Source organism: Populus nigra, chromosome 13, assembly GCF_951802175.1.
Source record: "Populus nigra chromosome 13, ddPopNigr1.1, whole genome shotgun sequence".
Taxonomy (NCBI): domain Eukaryota; kingdom Viridiplantae; phylum Streptophyta; class Magnoliopsida; order Malpighiales; family Salicaceae; genus Populus; species Populus nigra.
Genome location: NC_084864.1, coordinates 7,744,059 through 7,766,511, shown reverse-complemented (window position 1 = coordinate 7,766,511; position 22,453 = coordinate 7,744,059). Strand labels below are relative to the sequence as shown.

At 32.7% G+C, this 22,453-nt stretch overlaps 2 long non-coding RNA genes across 4 annotated transcripts; both read right to left on the bottom strand.

Annotated features, from left to right (window-relative positions):
* Positions 1-982: 982 nt before the first annotated feature.
* On the bottom strand, positions 983-4,066 carry LOC133670704 (uncharacterized). Of its 3 annotated transcripts, XR_009834138.1 has the most exons (3): positions 1,903-4,066; positions 1,403-1,797; positions 983-1,297 (listed from the first exon to the last, which is right to left on the bottom strand). It is a non-coding gene; the product is annotated as an uncharacterized LOC133670704 (long non-coding RNA). The 3 variants fall into 3 exon arrangements; XR_009834140.1 differs by having other exon boundaries at positions 1,392-4,066; XR_009834139.1 differs by having other exon boundaries at positions 1,403-4,066.
* Positions 4,067-4,097: 31 nt separating this feature from the next.
* Positions 4,098-16,713, bottom strand: LOC133670703 (uncharacterized). Its single transcript, XR_009834137.1, has 14 exons — positions 16,156-16,713; positions 15,758-15,843; positions 15,249-15,301; positions 14,948-15,165; positions 14,755-14,864; positions 13,753-13,807; positions 13,350-13,461; positions 12,579-12,617; positions 12,399-12,469; positions 12,225-12,295; positions 11,181-11,224; positions 9,939-10,381; positions 4,361-5,010; positions 4,098-4,263 (listed from the first exon to the last, which is right to left on the bottom strand). It is a non-coding gene; the product is annotated as an uncharacterized LOC133670703 (long non-coding RNA).
* Positions 16,714-22,453: the final 5,740 nt, after the last annotated feature.

Sequence of the window (22,453 nt, the reverse complement as noted above, 5' to 3'; positions counted from 1 at the left end):
ACTAATAAAAAAAATTAAAAAAAAACTGAATAAACTGGATTAACCCGTCAAACCCGGGATCCGTGTCATGAAAATCTGATAACTAAATAAAAATAATTAACATTAACAAACTAAATTAAACAAAAAAAGTTCATCAAAAGAAAAAACCACAAAGAAAAAAGCAAAAAAAAAAAAAACCGTAGACATGGAAAACGAAAAAAAAAACCAAAAAAAATAAAAACAGAAAAAGAAGAAAGAAAAAGAAGAAGACTGCTCAGTGTTTCACTATGGACTTCCACAGTGAAACACTGAGCAGTTTTAGTTTATTGTTAATTCATCTGACAAGGCAGATAGGGAACCCATTCAACCCACCATGCATATTTAAGTAGCAAAACAGTCATTGCATGAACAGAATGGAAACCAGTTTTGTTAAAAATAAAGTCAGTCACCAAATCAATCATATTCTCAACTGCTTTCTCCAGTAGGTGTAGTCAAGTTGCAGCAGCAACAATTTTATCCTGATTGAATAATGCTCATAATCCTTACCAGCATCCATTACAGAAACGCTAATAAAGGTATTGCACAGTCACAGTATGTAGAGAGACATCAAAATTTAAAAACAAACTATCATTGCTAGCAAAACACGTAACAGCCTTATTGGCAGCCTAGGAAAGCACGAAAAAGATCTGGGAAAAAATTATGGGTAGCAGCATTTGTTAACACAACACATGGGCATAAAGGGCAAATATGTGAATGATGTGCATCACTATTGATAAAACTAATGTTCATAATCCTTACCAGCACCCATTAAAGAAATGCTAATAAGAGCATCGCACAGTCACAGTATAAAGAGACATCAAAAGTCTAAAAACAAACTATCATTGCCAGCAAAACATGTAACAGCCTTATTAGCAGCCTAGGAAAGCACGGAAAAGATCTAGGAAAATATAACAGGCATGGATGGAAGGATAGTGGCAGAATCCTAGATTGTTATCCCAATCAATGGTGGCCAAAGTTTGACTTTCTGAACTAAAATAAAATTATGCCTCATGATAGAACAACTAATTCAAAAGAAATTCTGGAGCATTGTGGGAGAAGCTTTGTAAAGATAAAGATAAGCTTATATGTTAGAAGAAGAAAAAAACAAATATAAAATTCAGGATCCTTCTTCTTTCGTAATAAGATGTGGACCATTATTTACACTCCATACCTCAGAAAAGAAAAAGAAGTAGGTTATGAAGTATTACCGGGATGTGATTGTCGGAATTATCAACACAATCTCAACAAAAGCAGATAAAACATGATGCCCTGCACCTTCCTGTTGAATAACAACAATCATTAGAATACAAACTTAAAACGGTGACATTGAGAAACTACCTCAATCTCATAGATATTCAAACCATGTAGCTTACATGGAACATACCTATGCTCGACCAAATCATAAGCCTGCCGGAAATTTCTCACTTCAAATCACTGCAAAAGGATGTGCTTTTACAATTGTCAATATTGGCAACAGAATGATCTATACTCTTGTCATGGTATATAAGAATTTTCATCAAACAAGCAAAGGTTAGTGTTTCTATTATCAAATGAAACTACTTTCTATTATCAATTGAAACTACTTGCCGAAGTTCGGACCTTGTAAACCTCACTAAATCCTCCTTGCCCAAGAAGGTTTAAAAGGGCATATTGATGATTTAAAATCTGAAAATTATTAAAACTTGAATCATCCTCATCTCGTATCCTTTTCAATTCACGTATAAGACGTCCCTCTTCCAGTTTATAGCCGTCTCTCTCATGCAAAATTGTCTCTTCCTCCTACAGATAATCAACAATTCAATAACAAGGGATGCATGTATAATGGAGCACTTGCAACTTTTGCAATACTTGCAAAATGCAGCATCTCCATAAAGAATGACTTACACGCTACACGTTCACTAGACAAGATTTAGAAATCTCATCCTGGATGAGAAAATCTTCTTCATGTGCTCCAGATTCTGCATTTGTACCATCACCTTTGCCTTCATAGTAACAAAAACTAATGTTAATACTCAAAATGTATCTTAATAAATCACAAATAGCAGATAGACATTGTAAAAGCATGAGGAATAATTCGTTTCTTTTTATTTACTCATTTTTCAGTGACAAGTAATATTATTTTTCTAGGGTTTGAGGCCAAGACACATCAGTGCAACATCAATCTATCACCTCTAGTGCAACAGGTGGCAATAATAAACGATAATAAACTATTTTCTTCCAAAAAGTCACCCACCTCAATTAGCAACAAATATACAGAAACTTTTGGGGCAATGTATTACCATACACCCATTAGCATATAGGCATGCATGACAGCAAGCAAGAGGCCTATCAGAAAGCAGATCATAAATATGGAAGTAGCTTGGAAGGCCACAAAAGCTTCATGTGAAACAGAACAAATACCTGTTAAGGATAAGTACAGTTGCTTCTCACAAGGTTGAGATATCTTACCTCGATGCGATCTGTTCTAAATTTAATAAGCTCCTCTTTAAGATCTTTTATTTCTTAGTTCAGCTGGGATAGTTCATGTTTTTCCTGTGGTGTTAAGTGATCAATGAGCTCTGTGCCCACCTCACCTTGTTTCGTGGTCACAGTGGCTTTAAGCTCACTATTTGATTAGTGACATCTACAAGAGATTTTTCCTATAAATAGGACCCAACGACAGAGGAATAAGAACACTTGTGGTCTTAGCTTATCAAATTCAACAATAAGTTCACTTTTCTTTTTCACCATGATCTACAAAAGCAGAAAAGTCTAGTCAAACTATGCCCTTTCAATAAGCCTGACCAAAATAGAAAGAGAAAAGGATACATGCTTCTTGTAGCTTGTTTCTCTATGCTTTATGACTATTGAATCCTTCATGAGACTAGAAAATAACGATTTCAGCTCTGCAGCTCTCAACGTAGGCATTTCGCTCTTTGAAGTCTGCATTCAGCCTATAATTTTCTTCCTGAAGTAGATGACTTATTTAAAATCAAAAAATCAGAATATAAAGGAAATGGCAAGAGAGGCACGAGGACTTGCAACAATAGAGTTAAGAAGTTCAATTGCATACTCATACCAAGTAGCAAAACATACTTATCTAATTTCAATTAATCCATACATTTACACATAAACCTTGAAGACAGCTCATCATAAAACTAGAAATTTTCAAAGGGGTCTTGTTTTTAGTATAATGGTGGGCATCTACTAGTTACTGCTATAGACCTTGAATAAATCCCGAACATTTGTAGCTAGTACAACATCTGGAAAAGGTAAAAAACTTATCATCGAAGTGTCCAGTTAATGTGGAAAATAAAAATCAATTATTTCTCATAACAAGATGGTTCCGGTTCCTTGGACTAAAACGAAAAATCACCCAACAACAAGTGAAGGAAAGAAAACCTAGAAATCCACAGAAGCTTCCTTGAATCTACGACGAAAGTAGAAGAGTTCATATCCACAAGAGTAAGGAAACCTGTATAAATTGCAAAAAATCAAATTTCACTCGACTATGTGTGTCCATTCAGGTCCCCCAAATCCTCCACTAGGTCAAATCAAAGAAGGTATAAAATCCCCTAACATATTAATTTAAGTAACAAAATACACAAATAATTCTTAAATAATGATGTTTTAATTACTTATTTGCAAATTCTCCATCTACTAGACTGTGTTTTATTATTACCGACCATGTTAGCTGTATAAATTAGTTTATTGACAGTAGAGGACAAAAACCTAAAGTGAGGCCCTTTCAGCTGAAATTATAGCTTAGGTAGTAATATGTAGAAAATTTTAGTTGAGGAGATACCTTACATTTTAGCATAGCATCATCCTGAAAGCAAAGCACATGTTAAATAAAAGCATTCAACATTTTTTATCCCCAAAAAATAATTAGCATTTTTCTCTTTGCTACAGTTTGATACCTTGGCTTGGATATGTTCTGAAATTCTCTCTAGCACGTCTTTCACATCAGGCTCAAGCTCAGTCTATTTTTTTATGGCTTATGTTTATCGTTGAAGTAAAGATACATAAATCATAATCTCACATTAAAAACAATAAGTACAACAAAAGACATTTAACCATTAAAATCCAGTACCGTAGTACCTTGTCACTTGCCTCAAGTTCAGCTTGCCGTGTCTGAAGTTCCTCCTGTTTCCTAGTGAGATTTACATGTTGATCTAGTGCCTCCTTGTTTACATGGCTGAACTGTTGAAATGCTCATTGCACCAATGAAGCATTTTATGCAACTCTTTCAAACTCCTCTTATACCTATAAGTTCCAATAAAACAGAGCATGTCATTTTTGAAAAGATGAATGCTTAAGTGGAACCATGTAAACATGACCTATCTCAGTAAGTATCGAGTACATGTGGGGGAAGACCAAAACATCATCTTCTAGGATTTCAGCAAGGATAACGGCTGGAAAATCAGACAGGATAAATTAATTTAAAACATTGATTACAAGCCATAATAGTTTAATAATACATTAAAAGACAAGAACAAAAAACTGAAGCTTAGACTAGTCATTTATCACATAAAGAAACAATAAAGCATATTCACAGTTCAGAGTTGTGTTGTGACTTCAGCATTGAGTCTATCCATCCTGTCAGAAACACCTGGAAGAACAGCTAGTCAAAAAAATATTTTTATAGTGAAATATTAAAATCAAGTTTCTAAAAACAACTCAAAGCACACTTTAGAGTTAGTGTTATGACTTCAGCCAATGAGTTAACATCATTTAGTTCCTTCCCCTACAATTAAGAACCATGTAACATCTCAGATTTAGCAAAGGATATTAGGGCTTCCAAATTTTGTTTTTGTTATTTCAGATTAGTTGTGAAATTAGTCTCTAGCTCTCTGTTTTCTCATTTTAGTCTGTGATGGAAACTGCACAATCATGAGATTTCTTACCTCAATGTGATTTGTTCTACATAATTATGTTCATAAACTTCAACTTTGAGCATCGATAATCATAAAAGCCCCCCCGTCATAACGACTTTCTTCCTTACTTAATCACCTGATCATTAGTAACTTGTTAAGGCATCATAAACATGTAGAAGGATCATCATGTATAAGGCATCATAAACATGTTCTTACCTCAAGAACATGTCGGTCAAATAATTTAAGTTACATACAAATATCATATCAAAGAAAAAGTGTTTTACTTCGCAAATCATATAAATTTCCTAGTAGCATTGTGGTTGGGGTGGACACCAGAAGCGTACATGCAGGTACTTTATAGCTTACATTTATTGTTGGTACCAATCAACCAAAATTATCAAATTAAAACTTTTTCTCAGAACTATCCATCCTTGGATTCCAAAAGCAATAACTACAGAGCTTCTCACACCAAAAACTTTCAACCCAAATTTGCACACCAAGCTAATGAAAACATCAGCAATCAATTAACAAAACACGTAGAGAAATAACCTTCTAGAACAAAATAACACAAGTAATTACTCATGTCCATAAACTTCAACTTTGAGCATCGATAGTCATAAAAACCCCCCGTCATATCAACTTTCTTCCTTACTTAATCACCTGATCATTAGTAACTTGTTAAGGCATCATAAACATGTATAAGAATCATCATGTAAAAAATAACATATAAGATTTTTATCCTAACCATCCACAGTTATGCAGTCCAAACCATTAGTTTGTGGACACATCCAAATCTCAACAGATTACAGCTTAGGTAAATACTTAGGAGAATAAGAAGAATAATCAACGATATATGCATGCAGACCATTACAGGAGTCATATCAACTTCATCAACAATTTAGCTCATGCAAATTTTCAAAAAGCACACACATTTAAAGACAAGTCCTTGGGTATAAACAATGCTCCACTAGCATTCAAGAACATGCCAGTCAAATAATTTAAGTTACTTACAAATATCACATCAAGTAAAAAGTGTTTTGCTTCGCAGATCATATAAATTTCCTAGTAGCATTGTGGTTGGGGGTGCACACCAGAAACGTATATGCAGGTACTTTATAACGTACTTTTATTGTTGGTACCACTCAACCACAATTATCAAATAAAAACTCTCACAACTATCCATTCTTGGATTCCAAAAGCAATCACTACAAAGCTTCTCATGCCAAAAACTTTCAACCCAAATTTGCACACCAAGCTAATGAAAACATCAACAATCAATTAACAAAACATGTTGAGAAATGACCATCTGGAACAAAATAGCATAAGTAATTACTCAGTTTTCACTTGTGTAGACCAACATACAAATTATTAACAACTCGACTCGAACCAATGTTTTTGTTGGATCTCCTATTTCAGTTAGAACAAGCACGGTGGAGAACTAACCTGCGCTAGTCGTGGGGAAAAATTGGGAGAAAACTTCAACTTTTTTAATAAAGGGACCACATCAGAACCATGTGGATAGATAAGTTACACGAGGAGACTTGTATACAAATTATGAACAGCAAAACTTGAATCAATGTTTCTACTAGATCAATACTATTTCAATTAGATCAAGCATGGTGGACTATCCTATGCAAATACTGGGGTAAAATTGGGAGAAACTTCAACTTTTTTAATAAAGGTACCACATCAAAACCATATAGATAAGTTACACACGGATACTTTATCCTTACCTGTTTAGTGGGATAAAAGTGGCTTGTCCCCATTTCAAAGCATTAAGGTGCATAATTATCTGAGTACATCATTCAAACGATAAAGTGACCATGGCAGAAGGTCAAGAAACTGCTACTGATTATGCCATATCGTCTAGCAGATTGGGAACACAACTCTAAGAGAGAATACTTAACACAATCTAATAGACTAGGTAAATTACTTGCGAGATGTCACGGGTTGTTATAGGAATGATGCAAGAAGTCAAGTGAGGATTACTTGAACTAATCTAAGAAGCCGAGCAGACAAAGAACCTAGTATAAATGGTTAAAGAAAAATCTACAGTGTTTAGGTCAAAATGTGCAACCATATGGAGAAGCTTTCTATTAAGATGTCTTAACAATTGAAAAGGCTAGAGCACACAACATTCAGATCAATAATCATGGTTGCTATCCGAGTACATAAGTGACTAAAAGTGTTGTAACAAACTGAGCTATGAGGAATAGAAGCAGAAGAGCTGAATGGGGTTACTACAGGTAAACAGTGGTGGAACGGTACGAATGGCACTCAGGTCACCAGCTGATCCCAAACTCATCATTTGGCCTTAACTGCTCAAATGCACTCAGGTCATATATTCTCTCAAGATAAAAATCAAATAAATCAATGGTTGCATGTAGAAAGTGACTCAATGAAAATGTAAATGAAACAACACAATTGTGCAGAAATCATCCATCATAAAGGCATCTCTTATAGAAATTAACTAGTTACATGACCCGCGCGATGCCGCGGGTCAATGGTTTTTGCATAAAAAATATCAAAAAAAATTAAGATCTAAAAGTATTAGGTCTTTTTGCAAAGGTATACCCAAGAGTCTTGGGCGTGGCTGCAACGCCTGACCCAAGACAAATATTTATAATATTAATAATAACATTAAACTTGCATGACCCAAGTTTAAGTGGGTCTGACTGCAATACCAGACCCAATAGTCTTGGATGTGGGTCTGGCTGTTCGTGTCATAAAAGTGTGATAATTAAATAGATTAATTAAAAAGAAAAAAAACAAAGAAAAAAAACCAAAATGAAGTAAAAAATTAATGAAGAAAAAGAAAAAAATCTGAATTAACAGGGTTAACCCTTCAAACCAGGTTAACCCGTCAAACCTTGGATTCGTGTCGTAAAAGTTTGATAACTAAATAGAAAAAAAAATTGACGAGGTAACTCGTCAAACCCGGGATCCGTGTCATGAAAGTTTGATAACTAAATAGAAAAAAATTGAACATTAACAAACTAAACTAAATGAAAAAAATTAACTAAAAAGAAAAAAAACAAACAAAAAAGCATCAGCCTTTTCACTGTGGACTCCAGTGTGCACTCCATAGTTAAAGGCATAAAAACAGCAAAAAAACAAAAAGAAAAAATAAAAGCATCGGTCGATAACTAAATAGAAAAAATTTTAATATTGATAAACTAAATTAAATAAAAAAATATTAAATAAAAAGAAACAATCCACAAGAAAAAAAACTTATAAGAAGAAAAAAACTAATGAAGAAAGAGAAACAAATCTAAATTAACTGGGTTAACCCGTGAAACCTGAAATCCGTGTCATGAAAGTCTGATAAATAAATAGAGAAAAAATTAATATCAACAAACTAAATAAAAAAATTAATTAAAAAGAAAAAAAAAAGCATCAGCCTTTTTTCACCGTGGGCTGCACTGTGCAGTCTACAGTGAAAGGAATAAAAAAAAGCAAAAAAAAAAACTAAAGGCTTCAGCCTTTTCATTGTGGACTGCATACAATATTAAAAGATGAAATCAAAAGAACAAAACTAATGAGGAAAAAGAAAAAAAATCCGATTCAACCGGGTTAACGTGTCAAACCTGGAATTCGTGTCATGAAAGTGTAATAACTAAATAGAAAAAAAAATTTATTATTAATGAAATAAATTAAAAAGGAAGATTAATTAAAAAGGAAAAAAGCAAAGAAAAAAAACATACAGGAAGAAAAAAACTAACGAAGAAAAATAAAAAAAATCTGAATAAATTGGGTTAACCCGTCAAACCTGAAATCTATGTCATGAAAGTCTGATAATTAAATAGAAAATATTTAATATTAACAAACTAAATAAAAAAAATATGAGGAAAAATAAAAAAATCTGAATCAACCGGGTTAACCCGCCAAATCAGGTTAACCTGTCAAACCTCAAATTCATGTCATGAAAGTGTTATAACTAAATATAAAAAGATTTATTATTAATGAAAAAAATTAAAAAAAGATTAATTAAAAAGGAAAAAGCAAAGAGAAAAAAACATACAAGAAGAAAAAAACTAATAAAAAAAATTAAAAAAAAACTGAATAAACTGGATTAACCCGTCAAACCCGGGATCCGTGTCATGAAAATCTGATAACTAAATAAAAATAATTAACATTAACAAACTAAATTAAACAAAAAAAGTTCATCAAAAGAAAAAACCACAAAGAAAAAAGCAAAAAAAAAAAAAACCGTAGACATGGAAAACGAAAAAAAAAACCAAAAAAAATAAAAACAGAAAAAGAAGAAAGAAAAAGAAGAAGACTGCTCAGTGTTTCACTATGGACTTCCACAGTGAAACACTGAGCAGTTTTAGTTTATTGTTAATTCATCTGACAAGGCAGATAGGGAACCCATTCAACCCACCATGCATATTTAAGTAGCAAAACAGTCATTGCATGAACAGAATGGAAACCAGTTTTGTTAAAAATAAAGTCAGTCACCAAATCAATCATATTCTCAACTGCTTTCTCCAGTAGGTGTAGTCAAGTTGCAGCAGCAACAATTTTATCCTGATTGAATAATGCTCATAATCCTTACCAGCATCCATTACAGAAACGCTAATAAAGGTATTGCACAGTCACAGTATGTAGAGAGACATCAAAATTTAAAAACAAACTATCATTGCTAGCAAAACACGTAACAGCCTTATTGGCAGCCTAGGAAAGCACGAAAAAGATCTGGGAAAAAATTATGAGCAGCAGCATTTGTTAACACAACACATGAGCATAAAGGGCAAATATGTGAATGATGTGCATCACTATTGATAAAACTAATGTTCATAATCCTTACCAGCACCCATTAAAGAAATGCTAATAAGAGCATCGCACAGTCACAGTATAAAGAGACATCAAAAGTCTAAAAACAAACTATCATTGCCAGCAAAACATGTAACAGCCTTATTAGCAAGAGCAATATTATGGCCACACAAAGAGTGTGTCTTGAGTTATGTTTCATGCGTGTTCTTGTTTCATCATCTTAGAAAAAAAAATGAAAAGTTATATGGAAGTCATAATAAACATAATCATGGATGCTAAGGCCCTTACTATTTATGCTAAGAGAAAAGCTTATGCAATAGGTGTCTCACAGTAAGTTAAAGCTTCCATCCATTTTACCTAAGAAAAGCATCATAAGAAAATTTTTAAGGTCAGTCAAACTCCAAGTATTTAAAGGTAACAAAGTACCCAAAAGAGACGTATTAAAAATATTTAACATGAATGTATGGTATGACTGGTCTATTGTATTCTTGAGAGGAGTTACATCTTGTTGTGTGGATTAAATATTCTATGCACTTTCAACATTTGGCGAAACTAACTGAGGATACCTTAATTATTCATATTAAGAATGTGGTTGATAGAGTAAGTCTAGGAGTACAACATAAATGTTTGGCAACAAAATAGAGCTATGCTGCACAACAAGATAATATATATACCTTTCCCCATCACTATTGGTCAGTACATAACCCCTCAAATTAGCAGCCATCGACAGTCTAGACAACACGAAATCAATTAGTTAGAGATCAAATCATGACAGAATCATAACTTAGGATCATTGAATGACTCGAAACTTATCAAAAGGTGAGTTAACAACATGATTAATACTAAGGGTGGCAGAAAGATAAATCTACACAAGCCCAAAGCAGCTTTAAGGACCTCCTTTACCCAACGAATCTAATGCTTGAATGAAATGGGAGATTCAATGATCAGCAACGTAAAACCATTTTTCCTTCTCATAGTTATCAACCAGTACAAGGGTATAAAATTAGATTTACTTCTAATAAATCTACACAAGACCAAAGCAGCTTCTTGGACCTCATCTGCCCAGCAAATCTATTGCTTGAATGAAATGGGATGTTCAGTGACTAAAAATTTAAAAACATTTTTATTTCTCATAGCTATCAGCCAATGTGAGGGTAGAAAATTGGTAGAAAATTTCATGTATGTTTCTATATTTTATGTTTGTTTCTATTTCTAATCTAGCAATATATCACAAAAACATTTTAATTTTTCTATCTATCAATAGCATATTTTTAATGCCAAGCAGAAAGAGCACTTAATTGAATCTTTGTGCTTAACCTTTTATCTGCAGAGCAACCATAGATCCCATAGCATTTTTAATCGCAGGAAAAAATAGCTTGTTTTAAATGTAAATTCACTTGGAAATTTTCCATGCTTGTAACAACATTGCTGAAATCATGGATACACCATGTTATAAGACCATCATCAGAACTTAAAAGCTAATCTTTCCAACACCATCATCAAATAAGGTGCAGCTTTAAGATGACTAACCTGGATGTGATCTTTTGCCACAGAAAGCTTGAGTTCTTCAACGTCTTTTCCATCATGATCGTCATTAGGGTACAGAAGAATCAATTACCATTTAAGAGAGTTGTTGTAGCCATAAATATACAGGAATGAAAGATTGTAAAGTATTGCACCTTTACAAACCAAAAGCACATTCAACCAATTAAGCACTTCCAAAAAAGATGCTTAAAAAACAACTTTTAAGGAAAAACAACGATCACCTAATAAAAGAAAAAACAAGCAATTATTTCTAAGATTATCCAATCAAACATCAGAAGGATGAGGTAGGTTTGGTATATATGAATACAATAGATCTTTCATGCCAAATGAGGCATCTATAAGAGATTAACACAGAGATGTGCATCGTAGATTGTAAAAGATGTGGTGAGCGATCGAAAGATGACAGAATACACGCCGACTACAAATCCACACCAACACAACAAAGAAAATAAAAATATTCGTGAACAACCAATATGGAAGCATAAAAATAAATCTTTTTTGGATGAACAACCAAAACAGTAATGAAATAAGTAGCCAATTATAAACAGCCTAATAAAAAAATTAATCAAAATGGTTGATCTATGTGATAAAAATATTCACAAAGTGTCATGTGCACTTTCGAATAAGAAAAGAGTAATCAGGTTTCCTTTCACCTTTTGAGGGTTGGGAGGGATGAAGAAAATAGAGAGAAAAAAATTGTACAGAGCACCTCTTACAAGGTTTCCAATTTCATGCATGGATGGAAGGATAATGGCAGAATCTTAGATTGCTATCCCAATCGATGGTGGCCATAGTTTGACTTTCTGAACTACTCAAAGAAAATTATGCCTCGCGACAGAACAACTAATTCAAAAGAAATTCTGGAGCATAGTGGGAGAAGATTTGTAAAGATAAAAATAAGCTTATATGTTAGAAGAAGAAAAAAACGAATATAAAAATCAGGATCCTTCTCCTTTCGTAATAAGATGTGGACCATTATTTACACTTCATACCTCAGAAAAGAAAAGGAAGTAGGTTATGAAGTATTACCGAGATGCCATTGTCAGAATTATCAACACAATATCAATGAAAGCAGATAAAACTTGATGTCCTGCACCTCCCTGTTAAATAACAGCAATCATTAGAATACAAACTTAAAAAGGTGACATTGGAAATACCTCAATCTCATAGATCGGAAATGAGATAGTGTATGATGAAACATACATCGAGTAGTTAATGCTTGTCATAATTGCATAGGTTGTGGAAGAGATCACTCAATACAAAACGAATGGCTACTAAAGAAACATATTGTAAGCTCATAACAAAATTTTGATATCAATTAACTCCAATAAAAGTTTATTGAAAGGACACCAACAAAAATAAATCAAGGACATGATCACTCACAATGAAAAAAAATATTCTTGTCAGGTCTGTTATCTCCAACTGCAGAAGACAGTTGTAAGAGAAAGCAAAGGGTAGCCCACTTAAAATGGATCAAGCCAAAGTCAAATAAATTGACGAAACAAAGAAAGCACAAAAAAAATTAATAAATTAACCAAGATCCAATCAATTCCTGAAACAAGGAACTACAATAAAGAAATGCATCCCCCATCCCCGTCTTGATCCTCGCTCCCCCACTTTTAACTCCCATAAGGTGCTCTTTTCAGCCTCCCAACATCTTTGAACATATAACTCTCTATACAGTGTTAATATTTCCAAAATTTCATGATTTCAAAAGGATTACACACAAACACATGTATGATGACAAAGTGATGATATACATATTAAATGACCATACTTTTAATAAATGACAGATTTATGGAACTACCATGCTTTCTCGGCATGAATCTCGGTGCGCTAGATTACATGATGGACAATTTCTTACAGAAGATGCAGGAATTATACATTTCATGGGAAGTAGTTTCTGATACAGTTACATTTCTCTAGTAGTTTCCGATGACTTTGTACACTCTTTACTTCTTTAAGTATGTAAGATATGGATCTTGAGCAATGGTTAAAACATCTGGTCTCTCTGCTTGGTTATAGGTCAGACATTGACAAATCAAATCATGTAATCCATCAGATGCACGTACAAAAATCATCATCCACTGTTGCTGTGAGAATAAGACCTAAGAGAATATGCTGTGAAAACTACCAGACTCAAATCAAACTCACCTTCGCCTCATTTGAGATAATAGGCTTCGTAGGGAATTCAACCCTGCAAGCTTTTATAATTGTGTCTTCGCGTAGTATTCGTTCTTGAGTTTGGTCATGCCCAAAAGGGCGTCTGCCAAAGAGCATTTGGTAAAACAGAACTCCAATTGACTAAACATCAACTTGTATCCCAAGAAAGGCATTTTAAAGAAGGTTAAATAGATGAAGCTTAAGCAGTCAATTATATACGGTGATAACCAACTCTTTGGAATTCTCATGGAGACTCAATCATTGAACAGCAGGTGAGCAACGAGTCAGAGGACCATGAATCCCAAAAAATAAGGGACATTCTCATTTCAGTAAATGCATTTTATTCTCTTGGCTATGGTTGTGACTGAATGTCCTTAATGGGGAGAAAATATACCTTCAATGATATTAAAGGGGTCTTGCTGAGCTCAAAGCATGCTGGTGGAAAATACCTAAAATTACAAAAGAAAACGGAATCAGAATTTTGCCCATATAGCTAAACTAGAGAAGATTTATCGAGAGTAGGAAATATTTGTCTAGGAAACTGCAAGTGCATTTATTTCTTGAAGCAAAAGATCAAACATTTACAACATCCAAAATCACAGGTGACAAACTTCAGTGTTACTTGCCAATAAGTTCCAGCTCCCTGAGATGTAAGTTCCATTCCCTAGGACCCAACATCTTTGAGATCAGAGCCAAAAGCCTTTAAGATCAGCACCAAATCCCCCAAAAACAGCAAGCCAAAACCAAGACAAAAGGAAAGAAAAAGAAGGCTGATAAGTCACGCCATCATTGCAAGGCAAATAAAGACACAAAAGCAATCCCACCTTACCCTAACAACTCAGTTCTTGGTGGCTTCGATGGAGAAAGAGAAGAGGAGTGCAGGAAAACAAGGAGAGAGAGACACAAAAAATTCACATAAACAAAGGAGAAGATGAGCTTAACCCAATAGCTAGCAGCCCCAATCCCAGCCCCAGCAAATGAAACCCAAACCAAAAAACATAATGTCCTATGCCGAATGAAGGGAAATTAACACAAGAAAAAAAATATAAGCATGCTCCTTGCCCAAGCCCACCAACATAAGCTGAATAGAAGGGGGGGAAAGCCAGCCAAAAAGAGCTGAGCAAGAGGTAAAAAAGCCAGCCAAGAAGCAGTTTGCATTGTTCCATTGAATAGGAAGTTGTCAAGATATACATTGGATTCACCAATCCTTTTACTTTTTTTGTTATTTCTTCAACGCATCATGCATGTTATACAATCCAAAACTTGCAGCCTGGATTATCTAATTTGGTGGTCTTTTTTATCAATATCTTTTATCTCTACTTTTATCACTCACAAAGAACACCAAGAGAGATCGTTCAAGCACATTCAGGACAAGCTTAAAAAGATGTGAGTATACCCGATAACACCCACACTACCAAGTCTTAAGGAATCTTGGTGAACTTTAATCCTGGCTTGTCTCTATTCTTTTGAAACAGATATCAGCAGATCCGATATGATTTTGGTTCTCTGCATCAAGAAGAAGACGAGCATTAGATATGGTCACAAATCTGCTAATGAAAAACTTGTTACACTGCTGAATGAGTGGATACCCTGCCTATTGTTGGTTGCACAATGAAGAGAACTAAGCAAGCAGGTTAAATGCCTGAAAAAAAAAATGCCAGTATCAAGATTCCAGCTAAAGCCATATGCAAATGCTATTAACTAACAAGTTGAAATCAAGTCTTAAGGAATCTTGGTGAACTTTAATCCTGGCTTGTCTCTATTCTTTTGAAACAGATATCAGCAGATCCGATATGATTTTGGTTCTCTGCATCAAGAAGAAGACGAGCATTAGATATGGTCACAAATCTGCTAATGAAAAACTTGTTACACTGCTGAATGAGTGGATACCCTGCCTATTGTTGGTTGCACAATGAAGAGAACTAAGCAAGCAGGTTAAATGCCTGAAAAAAAAAATGCCAGTATCAAGATTCCAGCTAAAGCCATATGCAAATGCTATTAACTGACAAGTTGAAATCAAGTAAATCAACAGGCCCAGAACTCTTCACCGATGACATGCAAGAACGCATGCCTTAAATGCCATTGCCTTCAAGCTAAAACAAAGTTAAATGTTTTGTTCTTTCCAAGTTTCATCAACTCTATAAGCTTCCTGCACCATTTATACATTCCTTTATTGGGAGGCCATATTTAATCTCCTCCTCAACATTACATTTCCCACTTTAGAATATCCAATTATTAGTAAGGGTGCAAAATAAGAGACACCAAAAACTCAACCCTTTTGCTAAGTATCATATGGCATCATAGCATGCAATGAAACTTGAAACATTTGGGTAATTTTATTGCCATATACTACTTAATGAGAAAGTGACTCAATGAAAATGTTAATGAACCAACATTACCTGCTTTATATACATCCTGAAATTACAGAATCATCCGCCTTCTATCAAAGAGATTAAAGAGCAGCACCATTAGCGGAGTTTTCTTACTGTTAGAGACAGAAAAAAAAAATAATTTAAATTTTCAAAATAAAAAAAAAAGGGATTAGCATGCCTATCTCTGTACGATCCAAAATCTGAAATTATTCCATGCTTTTTTAAGCAGGAAATTAAAAATAAATAAATAACAGTTTCCAAGATTAAAAAATAAATGCTTAAAAAAACTAACTGCTAACTAGGGTTTCAACTTCCAGAAATTTACAGAATATACAAAAATCGGAGTCTCAAACCCTAAGTTCTAAGTAACAAATACAGGCACTAAAACCACGGCGTGGCGGAGCAAGATTAGCAAGAAAACTTACGAAATTGTCACTCCATCGACTAGAAAGGGGTTTGGCTTGAAGAAGAAGAAGATGAGGAGGACTGGGTTTGAGCGGGCGAGCGGGCGAGTTAATGGTTTAGGTGTTGGGTGGGTGCGCAGGTTAAGGCCGTTGAGCAGAGTGCTCCAGCGGTGTGTTTTAGCGCTGGGCTTGCGGTGTGTCTCTATCAGATGCTTTGACATGTCTTCCTCTTCCACTAAGTTCTTGACCGTTGTCGCTGCATAATATGATCCAAGAAATCCTTCCTCTTCGCTACATACTTCTACTTTGTCTCCACCGTGGAACTCCAGTGTTGTTACAGAATTTAACAGGCAAAGAAAAGAGGAACTTGAAAGATCAAGGAATTATTTCGTGTACTGTAAATCAAAATCAATGAAGTGGAAGTGTAACAGACGGGTTGTTTTTTAACGTTACTATTTTCCTGCAGGGAAAAGGATTGTGATGTCGATTTGATATTTCTAGGCTGTTAACGGATAGTTTTCTTTCTTGTTCCTCGAGTACTAATGGGATCCCCATGAATCTAACACCCGTATTATTATAATATGTGATAAAAATATTTTCATTTTAATACACGGGTCTTCTTTTCATGTCATTTTGAAGGAAAAAGTTTTACTCATAGTTATTAAATTTAATTTGAGATTCATGTCGATAGAAATAAATTTATAAATCAATAAATCAATTTAAGTTTATAATAAAATGATATTATTTTAATAAAAAATTAAAAATAAAATTCATTGAAATTTATAATATTAGCATATCTCATTTTAGTGTTCATATATATTAAAAAAAAAAACCCTATATAGATTAGATTTGAGCTGATTTTTTGAATGATGTTAGGTTTGATAACTATGATTTTAAATAAGAGATTACTCAGGTAATGTCATGAGAATTTATATGCTTTAAGGATTGAATTGATAATTGAAATTTGTTTTATAAAATATTTATTTCTTAATAATGTGTATATTAATTCATTAAAGAAAAATAGCAGATAAATTATTATAGTTTAATTTAAACGATTGATCTCCGAGGAAAACTTCTCTTGAAAAACTTCTTAGGTATGGATGGTTATTGAATTATTTATCTCATGATTTGCTATCATTTTTTTTATAAGAAAATTCAAGAACATTATAATTCTGATTTACTTTCTTATTGAATATTCTATACCAATGGTGTTGTTTCTGACTAAATATCATCATCATCACATTTTTTTGTTGTTATTGATATCCACAACCATTATGCCCCCTAATGTTTCAAGATTCCTCAACCTCTACACGAAGGAGATGATTCTAGATTGCCGTCGTGCAACATTACTAGGGGAGTTAATTTTTTTTAATAAACAATATTAGAGATAATTAAGAATTTTGACAATCAAGTTAAATTTTGATTGATTTAATATCACAATAAAAAATGAGGTAACAAAAAAATTAATATATAAAAATATTAAAGACATTCAATGTAATTAAAAAAATAATTACGATTTTAAAAAGGTTAAATAAGCTAAAAACTAACTTAAAAGGGGTTTCAATTGAAAAAAAAAAATTAAAAAATATTTTATTAAAATATATAAAAAAGGTAATAGTTGAAAAAAAAACAAAAAAAAAGTAATTACAAAAAGGAAAAACGATCTGAAAACATAAAAAAAATTTAAAAAAAAAACAATTTTAAAATTTAAGGGAACGCGGTGTCCCAAACATGCTTTTAATGGATGTGGTCTTCACTTTTAATAATGTCTAAAAAAGTAGATTGAATCTCATAAAAACTTCTTAACGTGATTAATTTTGAGTTTTTGAATTGATTATAATGTGTTTTGTTGTTAGAAATAGGGGTATAAAGGTTGATAAAATAATTTTTTTATATATTTTTAAGTGAAAAAAAAAGTTAAGATTTGGGTTTTTAGATCTAAAATATTGTTCAGATAATATTACTGAACAATATTATCAGATCACCAAAACAAAACTATTGTCCAAATAATTTACAAAAAAAAATGGCAAACAAACCAACCTTTAAAGATAAGAAAAAGAATTGGCGGTGTTATCTAATTATGCTATCATTTTCATATATGAAAATGTTGTTTCTATATGATTTTTTTCAAACTTATTATATATTTACATTAAAATAATTTATTTATTTATTTATTTTATTTAAACTTGCTTTTAAAATTATGAGAATTTTTTATAAAACAAGTTTTGATAAAAATATTAAAAATAATGCATTAATAAGGAAAAAAGTTTTTAACTAAACAAATACTTTTTTATCCTTATTTTAAGTCGTTTAATTTTTTTTTGAATATTAATTTTGATCACTTTTAATTTTTATAAAATAAATATAGCTGAATAAAGATATGTTTTGAAAAACATGTGTTAATAAAAAAAAATAATTTATACTAATAAATATAGCTGAATAAACATGTGTTATTAGAGATAATTAAAAATTTTGACAATCAAGTTAAATTTTGATTAATTTAATATCACAATAAAAAAATGAGATAACAACAAAAAATAAAAAAATAATTTTAAAGACATTCAATGTAATTAAAAAAAATAGTTACGATTTAAAAAAGATTAAATAATCTAAAAACTAACATAAGAGGGGTATTAATTAAAAAACAAAATTAAAACATATTTTATAAAAAGATATATAAAAGGTATTAGTTGAAAAAAAACATCAAGAAAGGAAAATCCCAGGCGCATGGGCCTTTAAGCCCAAGCCAGCGCGCTTGGGCCTGCTATTGTTTTCAGGTCATCTGTTCTTTTTCTTAAAAAAAAAAAAAGAATTGACAGATGACACATCGCTCGTTATGGTAGACGACATGTTATTTGTTAGCCCAAAATCCAACAACTATTTTGATAGCTGGAAATTTGGGTTTATGGGTTTGTTTTACCAAACAAAACTTGTTTTGCAACCATTTCAACCACAAAACACCGTACAAACATCTTTAAAACATCAAGAAAACCAACCTATCAACCTAATTAAAAAAAGGTCCAAACCACTAAAACAAACTGGAAAAAATATTGCATCATTAACCTAGATCTAGTTTTTAGGTTATATTGAGGCTTAAAACAATCACTATAAAACTCTCCTCACCTTGTGAAACTCGTTGACATCAATTTTAATATTTTTTGTGGTTGGGATCGTTGCTAACGAAGATCTCTTTCTTTCTTTCTCTCTCTTATAGAATCTAACGACTCCTCTCTCCCCTCCAATGAAAAAATTGCTGAAAAAAAAGAAAATAATTTTTCATACCAAGATGTATTTTTAAAAAAATTAAAGGGACCATGTAAACCCTCGTAAATAAATAAATAAATAAAAACAAAAATAGGATCGAAGTAATGAGGTCTCAATGAGTAATGAAGATTCGGTATGAAATAAATGAATAAATAGTAGGAATGATAATAAATGTGTCATGTGAGAGAGAGAATGATCTCCATAAATAAATTTAAAGGTATCGTTGAAGTTGAAATGAAAGTCATGATTTTTAGTTTAAAACTCGTAACGTTGGTGAAACCAGTGACGAGTTTCATTGGATAAAAGAATAAGAAAAATGAGAAGATATGTAAACCCGGATAAAAAAAACTTATTTCGACAAATTAGTGATAAATGTGGTAATATTGAATTTATAGAGATAAATAAAGGGGAAATGTCACGAGAATCTAAGTAAATAAAATAATGCATGAAATGTGTGTTAATGGGAAAAAAATGAAGATGTAGAATAAGCATGTACAATGAATGATGTGTTGTTGAGGTTTTACATGATTATGATATGATTGAGAAATGAGTATAACTATACAGGATGATTGTCGTTAATTTGGGACCTCTAGGTATAAGGGAAACTCTACTGAAATTTCAGAGGGAATTTCAGCAAGTCTCAGATAAGTTCGATGGAAGAAAAAAAATACCCTTTTTTTTTAATTTAAGGCTCAAAGCTCTTGTACGAATGTATTAAATTACAGGGTGTTACAAACCAACCACCTTACAGCAAAAAAAGATTTGGGGGGGGGGGGGAACAAATTTGAAAGTGTCACCTATGTTAATCACATTTTTTACTTTAGTCCCCTATCTTTTAATTCAACTCTCCCTCAAATAATGAACATGCAATTAGATGCTAATTTGAATTTAAAAGAACTCAATTGTGCAAAGAAATTTTTTTGGGGTGCCAAAGCATTAAATGAAAAATTTTGAAAAACATTACTGCTCCGATCCAAAATGTTTTCAACTACAATGAAAACACCACAAGACTTAATTTTGGTTAATATGCATTAATTTTAAGCTCTTATATTTTCATATGTAAGATTTAATTGTTGGAAACCACTAAATTCCCGGTATTCTTAGCTTAACATGTGAGAATAAGTGCATGTTGTTTTATTCAAATTTTTAGTTTTTTTTATTCAATTTGTTCTCCCTTTTGTCATTGTTATATAATTCACAAAATTAATATTGGTGATTAAGTGCTGATATAAAGCTCATTAAGTGTTTGTTTTTGTAGTGGAACATGCTTTTCAAATGAAAAAAATATCAAATTGATGCATTTTAAGTGTTTTTAATGATTCTAATGTGTTGACACAACAACTAAAAAAAATATGAAAATGTTTTTTGGATACATTTCAATTGAATTACATTAAGAAAGCATGGGAAAATTACAAACCTTTATAGCCTATACAAAACTCCAAGTTAGTCCAATTATGCTTTTGAAAAATTTTAAAATTTTTGACCCCGGCCCGAGTCTGACAGACCTAAGCGCGTGGGTCTAGCTTGGTTGCGAGACCCAAGCGCTTAGGTCTAGATCCAAGCATCATGGGTTTGACAAACACGCCTGATTTGACAAACAACAAACAAAGAGGACAATTGTGCACGTTAGTTATTAGGAGAGAGAAAAGAAAGAAAAAACACAAACAATCGATCACCGGCGGCAACCCAACTAGTATCTGTCTACACACGCCACACCACGTGGAAGAGGGCACGACTGCACATCTAGTGAGACGGTGGATGGCCAGATTTGGCCACCGGGAGGCATAACACGCACCTTTTTAATAGCGCAAGTGCCACCCTTTCCCCGAGAAAGAAAAAGGAGGCCAAAGAAATATCTTGCAAAAAGATGAGAAATTGAAAGTGAAACTATTATTACAATCCACAAAAAAAATCTCTTAATCTACAGTGATTTCCCCACACCATTTAACTTTTAATATAATAGTCACTATTTAAAAAAGATTAAATAAGCCAAAACAAAATAACATAAGAGGGGTATTAATTAAAAAACAAACTTAAAAAATATTTTAAAAAGACAAAAAAGATATTAATTGAAAAAAACAAAGAAAATTACCAAGAAAGGAAAAACTTAAGCGCATGAGCCTTGAAGCCCAGACACGTGCTCTTGGGCTTGCCATTTTTTTTCCAGGTCATCTGTATTTTTTTTTGAAAAAGAAAGAATTGGCAGACAACATGTCACTCGTTGTGGCAGAGGGCGTGTTGCGTGTCAGCTCAAAATTCAACCACTATTATGGTGGCTAAAAAAATCAGGTTTGCGAGTTTTTTTACCAAAAAACTCATTTTTCACCAAAACACCTATTTTTCAACCATTTCAACCACAAAACACCCTTAAAACACCAAGAAACCAACCTATCAACCTAATAAACCCAAAAAGGTCTAGACCTCTAAAAAAAACCATAAAAAATATTGCATCTTGGACCTAGATTTGATTTTTTTTAAGCTACATTAAGACTTAATACACCACTGTAAGAACACCCTTAAAACACCAAGAAACCAACCTATCAACCTAATAAACCCAAAAAGGTCTAGACCTCTAAAAAAAACCATAAAAAATATTGCATCTTGGACCTAGATCTGATTTTTTTAAGCTACATTAAGACTTAATACACCACTGTAAGACTTCCCTCACCTAGTGAACCAGTTTAACCTTGATGTTAGATTCTAGAGGTGTTTAAATCATTGGCCCGCATGCATAACACAGGTCAAATCATATTTTTTTAATGCAAAAAAATGGATAGACATTGCTAATGTGTTTTCTAGTACAAAAAGATTTAAACTACACGAGGGTTTGTATGAGGAAAAAATAATTATTTTTTCTATTTGCTACTAACATTTATTTCGGGTATAAACAATGTCTTTAAAAAGTGTTCAACAAAGAAGAAAAGAATTGTGGAGGAAAGACATGATAGAATGGAAGCTATTATGGAAGTGTTAATGGATAAGTTTGATAAAATGATTAGTGATTAGTAGACAAGGAGTTCCTAGTTGTAAGGAAAAGAAAGTTGAAATGCCTACC